The sequence below is a fragment of the Penaeus japonicus genome, unplaced genomic scaffold, assembly GCF_977035675.1.
Source record: "Penaeus japonicus unplaced genomic scaffold, GWHDUDI00000001_assembly GWHDUDI00000028, whole genome shotgun sequence".
In the NCBI taxonomy this organism is placed as follows: domain Eukaryota; kingdom Metazoa; phylum Arthropoda; class Malacostraca; order Decapoda; family Penaeidae; genus Penaeus; species Penaeus japonicus.
Genome location: NW_028234430.1, coordinates 25,703,444 through 25,710,943, shown reverse-complemented (window position 1 = coordinate 25,710,943; position 7,500 = coordinate 25,703,444). Strand labels below are relative to the sequence as shown.

Below are 7,500 nucleotides of genomic sequence, written 5' to 3'. Positions count from 1 at the left end.
TTCCCTTCCCTTCCCTTCCCTCCCCCCCCCTCTTAACCTCAGGATCATCCAGCTCACTTTATACGAACGCGTTGAAATTCCCCCTGACCTCTTAGGGCCATCAGGAGGAGAGGCCCGTAACAAGAGAGAGAGAGAGAGAGAGAGAGAGAGAGAGAGAGAGAGAGAGAGAGAGAGAGAGAGAGAGAGAGAGAGAGAGAGAGAGAGAGAGAGAGAGAGATGGGGAGGATTGAGCAAGAGGAGGGGAAAGAAGATAAGGGAAATGATTTGGGAGAGAGAAAGAGGTTAAGCCGATAGTAGGTGGGGGGGGGGGGTGGATAGAGGGAGGGGTGACGTGCGGAAGAAGCGATAGGAGGAGAGGGATAGAGGGATAGAAAGAGAAAAACTAGGAAGAAAGAAAGAATATGGTAGGGAGGAGACGGTAAGAAAGGTAGAGAGAAAAGAGAAGAGGAACAGGAAGAATGGGAAAGAGAGAAAACAAAAACAGGAAGGAAATAGGAAAGGGACTGAAGGAGAGGAAGAGAAGGAAGGAGAGAGAGGAAAAAAGAGGTGAGAGATAGAAAGACGTTGATAAACGAGTAGGAAATAGGAACAAGAGGAGAGAGAGAGAGAGAGAGAGAGAGAGAGAGAGAGAGAGAGAGAGAGAGAGAGAGAGAGAGAGAGAGAGAGAGAGAGAGAGAGAGAAAATGAGAATAAGAGGACGAGGAAAGTAATAGGTTAAATGCATCAATGAGTTACCGCTGAGAAATGCTTGTGAAATATGAGGACATCGCGACGACAACATACTCAATAATAAACTCAGTCGAGAATACTAAACTCCACATTAACATTCAGTTCGTAAACGAGGCCAAAAGTGAGGATTTATGAATGGCGGATATCGGCGTGGCAGCTAGCGCCCGGGCCTACGTCACAACAGCTGATTCGCGTCCGGCGCTCGGCTCTTGTTATGGTTGTTTAGGCGCCAAAGTGTGAGTGTGAGAGTGACAATAAACACCCTTCTTTTGAGCTTTGTTATGGTTTTATAAGAATGTAAAGGGAGATGTCTGGCGTAAAGGTAAGAGGATTCAAAGGAGGGCAGGTATTTTGCGTGGTTACAGGGCTTGTTTTTTTTTTTCTTCTTCTTCATAAGACATGATATTCAAATTTGTCTTCGCTCTCTGCCTTCTAATGATCTTGGTATTTCCTTTTTCTTCTCCTCATTGTGTCCTTTGCCTTTTATTTCTTCTTATTCATCTTTTCTCATTTTTCTGGTCCTCTTTTGAAAATGATCTTTTTCATCTTCCTTCTTCTTCTTCCTCTCCTTATTTTCCTTCTTCTACCCCCTTTATCCTCTTCCTCTACCTCTCCTCCTCCATCTCCTCTTCCCCTTTTTTCTCCTCCTCTCCCCCTCCCTCTATCTATCTACCTCCCTCCCTTCCCTCTCCCCCCCCAACCATCCCCAAACCTCTTTTCCCTTCCCCCCCCTCTCTCTCTCCCTCCCTTCCCTCTCCCCCCCATCCATCCCCAAACCTCTTTTCCTCTCCCCCCCCCCCTCTCTCTCTCCCTCCTTTCCCTCTCCCCCCATCCATCCCCAAACCTCTTTTCCTCTCCCCCCCCCCCTCTCTCTCTCCCCCCCATCCATCCCCAAACCTCTCTTCCTCTCTCCCCCTCTCTCTCTCCCTCCCTTCCCTCTCCCCCCCATCCATCCCCAAACCTCTTTTCCTCTCCCCCACCCCCCCTCTTCTCTTCACCTCTCCCGTGTATCCCATTGTAAAAGCTTTCATATGCAAACATAGTGTGCGAATGTGGGTCAGCCTCGAATAGCAATGTGGGTCGTGTTTTGACGTGTTTGATGAAGCATAGTGCAGGATACCTCGGACGGGTGGGATTTCTTCTTCTTTTCCTCCTCATTCTTCTGCATCTTTTTGTTCGCTTTTTTTTTTGTTCTTTTTTTGTTCTTTTCAAGTTGTTTGGCGGATGTTTGTTGAGTGTGTGTGCGCGCGGCACAGCGTGGGTAATGGGGAAAGAGAGAGAGAGAGAGAGAGAGAGGGGGGGGGGGGGGAGAGGGAGAGAGAGAGAGAGAGAGAGAGAGAGAGAGAGAGAGAGAGAGAGAGAGAGAGAGAGAGAGAGAGAGAGAGAGAGAGAGAGGGGGGGGGGGAAGAGAAAGAGACGGATGGAATAAGGGAGTATGAGAAATGTAGGAAAGAATTAGAGAGGGAAAGATATACTAAAAGGAAAGAGTATGTAGAAAAGGAAGTGGAAGGAGAAAAAAAGAGAAACAGAAACTCGTCAGCCACAAAAAAAAAGAAAGAAAGAAACAAACAAAAGAAATCGCAACCCCAGAAAACGCCCAACAAGAGAAGCACACACAACGAAACAAGCAAACAAACAAAAGAGAGTTGGTGCCCAAAAATCGAAATATCTGTACCTACGAATCTCCAAAAGCAGCGACGTGGCCCGGTATGCAAATGAGGGAGGGGGTCGAAAAGGAGATTTATCTGTCGAAGTGAATAATCGGGGCTGGCGAAAGCAGGTGATCGGTAGTCGGGTAAGTCTTGTACAAACTCGTGCTTGCATAAGTTCAGAGATTTCTTGTGACCCCCCTCCCCCTACCCCTACCACCTTTGAATTTCTCAATTTCGGAGGAACTTAAAAGATTCTCCCCTCCTCTACCCTCCCCCTTTATCCCGCAACCCACCACAGATAACATTATACAGTTAGACCCCCCCCCCCCCCCTACTTTTTTTTTTTTTTTTTTTTTTGAAGAACTAAAAGAAACATTTCGAGAAAAAAAATCGTCCGAAGATATATTCCCCCCACCTTTTTTTTAAGAATAAAAAGAAACATTTCAAGAAGAAAAAAAAATCGTCCGAAGATATATCACCCCCCCCCCCACCTTTCATCTTCACTATCCAAAAGGGGAGACCAATGTGCGCAGTCGATCGCTCAATGCAATATCTGGTCTTATTGGAGAGGCAGCAAGGAGCTTCATTATTGCGCCTGTCCTCTCTGGCTGGCGGCCGTGGGGAAGGAAGGCTTGTCAGGTGCGGCGTCTCTCTGCCACGTGAGGGATGATTGGTCTTCGTGTGCATTGGTGAGGCGTCTTGTATTTTGTTTATTTGTTTGTTTATTTTTTGTTTGTTTGTTTGTTGTTGGTGGTGGTATTTCTTTTGTATCGATTTACTCTCCCTTTTTTTCTTCTGATCTTTCTTTCATTTTTATTGTTTTTTTTTTATCTTGATATTCGTCTTCCTTATCCTCCGTCTCTTCCTCCTCCACATCCTTCTCCATCTATTCTTCTTCCTCCTTTTCCCCCCTCTTCTTTCCCGACATCACATCATCGACATCTTCCATCTCTACTCCTCTTTTCTACCACCTCCTCCTCCTCCTCTTCTTTCCCACGTCGCATCCTTCACCTTCTCTCCCTTTTTACACCCTTCACCTTGTCCGCACTCTCTTTTCCAGTTTTTCCCCTTCGTGCAGCTTCTGTCCTTCCTCCGGCCACTGAACCTTCCTCCTCCTCCCTTCTCCCCTCTTCCCCTCCTCCCCTCCTATTCTCTTACTCTCCTACCCTTCTACCCCCTACACTGCTACACTCCTTCCCTCCCTTCCTCTCTCCCTCCTCCCCTCCTTCCTTCCTTCCTTCCTACCCTCCCTCCCTTTCTCCCTCCCTCCCTCCCTCCCTCCCTCCCTCCCTCCCTCCCTCCCTCCTCCCCTCCTTCCTTCCTACCCTCCTTCCATACCCTTACCCAATGGTTCCTCCTTCCTACTCTCTTTTTTGTTTCTTCTTCTTCCTCCTCCTCCTCCTCCTCCTCCTCCTCCTCCTCCTCCTCCTCCTCCTCCTCCTCCTCCTCCTCCTCCTCCTCCTCCTCCTCTGTGCCTTTCTTGTCCTGGCCTTCATTTTTTCTTCTTCCTCCTCCTCTTCTTGTTTATCTTCTCTCTCCGTATGCTATTGAAGATAATGATAGAGACGAGAATGGTGATGATAACAATCTCAATAAAACCATAACAATACTTATACAAAGAGGATAATAAAGTCATGACGCTTGAGTTGCTGTTGGCAGTAATTAAGAGAGGGAAATGTAAATTATATCGAAACTAATAATGTGGAAATGGATGTGTACTGATTGTGTTGAGATTTTTTTTTTCTTTTTACATATGATTCGTAGTGGAGTTCCATGTCGTAATCGGATTGAAGGGACAATTCAATAATCATGTGATACTGGCTGCGTGCGTGTGTCTGTTGTAGAGGTCACCCTCACAGCATTACGTGCGCGTTCCGATCCTTTTGTTTTTTTGTCTCCCTCTTTTGTTGTGTTTGTTTGTCTTCGTTTTATTTATTTCACCTTCTCTCTCTCTGTCTGTCTCTCTCTCTGTCTCTGTCTCTGTCTCTCTCTCTCTCTCTCTTTCTCTCTTTCTCTCTCTCTCTCTCTCTCTCTCTCTCTCTCTCTCTCTCTCTCTCTCTCTCTCTCTCTCTCTCTCTCTCTCTCTCTCTCTCTCTCTCTCTCTCTCTCTCTCTCTCTCTCTCTCTCTCTCTCTCTCTCTCTCTCTCTCTCTCATATTCTCTCTCTCTCTCTCTCTCTATCTATCTATCTATCTATCTGTATTTCACTCATTCTCCTCTCCCTCCCTCTCTCTCTCTCTCTCTCTCTCTCTCTCTCTCTCTCTCTCTCTCTCTCTCTCTCTCTCTCTCTCTCTCTCTCTCTCTCTCTCTCTCTCTCTCTCTCTCTCTCTCTCTGTATCTCACTCATTCTCCTCTCCCTCTCTCCATCCCCTTCCCTTTCCCCTTCCCCTCCATACCCCCTTGGCCAGTAAAATCGCCATGCATGTGTGGGATGAGTGCATGTCGACCTTGATTCCTTGGCGCTGTCAGGCAGATTAGGAGGCAGTCATGCAGGTGAGTGGGATCGACGAGCATTGCGAAGGGTAGGGGGGTAGGGAGTGGGTAGGATGACGAAAGCAGTCATGCAATCATTCATTTGAAGCGTTCAGGCAGTGAATCAGTGTTGTCCCTTTCGTTTCCTGTTATCCATGTGTTTGTGTTCGTTTTCTTGTCTCGTCCTGTGATGTTGGTAACAGAGTTAGCGAGGCTGAAGTTACGGAGAGAATGAGACTAACGGAAGGGGAGAAAGAGGTAGGAGAGAAAGGGACGAGAATAATAGATAATAAGGATATGTGGATGAGAATGATTATAGTAAAAAATATATGGACGAGAATAATAAGAAATAAGGATATGTGGACGAGAATAATAAAGAAATAAACATATGTGAACGGGAGAGGGAAATGACAGGGAGAAAGAAAAAGAGGAATAGGATCTGATGAGAAGAGGGAAAGGGAGAAAGGGAGAGAGGAAAAAGAAGAGGAAGATATTAAGCAGAAAGAAAGGAAAGGAAAGGAAAGGGAAAGCGAAGGAAATAAAAAAGTGGAATGGACTATTTAATTTTGATACTGTGACTTGAACAGAAGAGAGAGAGAGAGAGAGAGAGAGAGAGAGAGAGAGAGAGAGAGAGAGAGAGAGAGAGAGAGAGAGAGAGAGAGAGAGAGAGAGAGAGAGACGTCGAGGGTGATCCGTCGCGTGTTCAGTGTTCACTCCTGGACAAGGCTCCCGGGACGAGTTTTTTGGGGCCGGGGATTTTTTGATGTTTCTCACTCACCTTTTTCCTTCCCCGTTTGGGCTTTGCGTCGCCGCTTTCTCTGTTCTTTGCTCTTTTTTCGCTCTCTCCTCTTTCTCTTTCTTTATTTTTCTCCCTCCTCTGCAGTTTCTTTCTCCTCCTCATTTTTTTTCTCCTCCTCATTTTCTATCTCCTCCTCTACCTCTTCCTCCACCGCCATCCCACTTCTCCTCCACCTCCTCCTCCTCCACCACCATCACCATCATCCCACTCCTCCTCCCACACTATCCTCCTCCTCCTCCTCCTCCTCCTCCTCCTCCTCCTCCTCCTCCTCCTCCTCCTCCTCCTCCTCCTCCTCCTCCTCCTCCTCCTCACTCCTCTTCCTTCCTCCCTCTGTCTCCTTTCTCAGCGGCTCTCCCGCCCACTTTCAACACATTCCTTTGCCGCCCATTTTCTTCCTCTTTTGAACTTCGTGTCCTTAGTCGTTCGTTCTCATCTTCATCCTTTCTTGTCTATCTGGAATTCTGAAGATAAATTATGCTCATCTCTCCTTTGAACTCAGCATCTTCCTCTTCTTGTCATTGGCGCTCTTCTTGTTCTGCTTCTGCGCCTCCTTCTATTTCTTATTCCCCTTTGTCTCATTTTCTTTTTTTTTCTTATTATTGTTCTGTCATCTACTTCTCCTACTCATCCTTCTCTCTTTCTTTCTTCTCCTTCTTCTTCTTCTTCTTCTCTCCCTTTCTCTTTCCCTCTCTCTTTTTCTCCCTCATCCTTTCCTTCTCCATCCCCTTCGCTCTTCCCCCTTCCCCCCTTTTCCCTTCTTTTTCTCCTCGTTCTCATTCGTCATCTTCTCCGATCATTTTCTTATTTTTGATTTTTTGTGATACTTGGTGAACCGTTAGTTAGGCTTTGTTCGTTTGTTGTTTGTTGTGTCGGCTGTGCTCTTCCTTGTGCCTTAACCTTTTCCACGTGGGGTTTGATTTCTTTGATTTCAGTGTGTTGCCGTTGTCCAAACATCTTTGGATGTTAGTATTGCTTTTTGAAATATTGTTGTTTCCCTCTCTTTCCCTGCCTCCCTCTCTTTCCCTCCCTCCCTCTCTTTCCCTCTCTCCCTCTCTTTCCCTCTCTCCCTCTCTTTCTCTCTCTCCCTCTCTCCCTTTCTTTCTCTCTCTCTCTCTTTCTTTCTCTCTCCCTCTCTTTCTCTCTCCCTTTCTCCCTCTCCCTCTACCTCTCTCCTCCCCCTCCCTCTCTCTCCCTCTTCACATGCACACACACACACACACACACACGCACACACACACATATGGGATCGCCTGAAATTTAAAATAAAAATGGAAAGGGTGCAAAATACGAGAGACAGAGGGAGGGTCCGCCCACTCCAAAGATAGCGGAGATTGCTGTCAGATTAAAAAATTCCTTGGCGGTAAAAGAGGCATTCTTTTTCTCTCACTCTTTTGCAATTCGTGGTAACTTTTTTTTTTATCGAATCTTGTCAATTTTTTTTGGTTCTTTTTTACCCCAGGTTTATGTTTGTTTGTGTGTTTTTTTTCTATTGTATTTATTCGCTGAATATTTCGATGCGCTGAATATTTCAATGATTATATTCCCCCCGTTTCATTCAGCATCCGGCCTCCTAGCCATGACATTTCCACTGACTGTAATTGTTTGGTTCATTATCCTATCCATCTATCCACCTAACCATCAATTTTGCTCACCCGAGACCCCCCCCCCCCTCCTCCTCTCCCTTACCCTCTCACCTCTTCCTCTCCCGCTGCCTCCTGCTCCTTTCCCCTTTTCCTCTCTCTCTATTTATCTGTCTATCTCCCTATCTCCCTATCTCCCTCCCTCCCTCTCTCCCTTCCTCCTTCCCTCCCCTTTCCCCCCTACCCTTCCCCTTCCCTCTCCCCTGCCC

At 46.6% G+C, this 7,500-nt stretch overlaps 1 protein-coding gene across 18 annotated transcripts in view; it reads left to right on the top strand.

Annotated features, from left to right (window-relative positions):
* The window catches only part of LOC122263604 (inositol hexakisphosphate and diphosphoinositol-pentakisphosphate kinase 2), a 114,658-nt gene that overhangs the window by 22,260 nt on the left and 84,898 nt on the right, over positions 1–7,500 (top strand). The gene's annotated exons all lie outside the window — the stretch shown is intronic.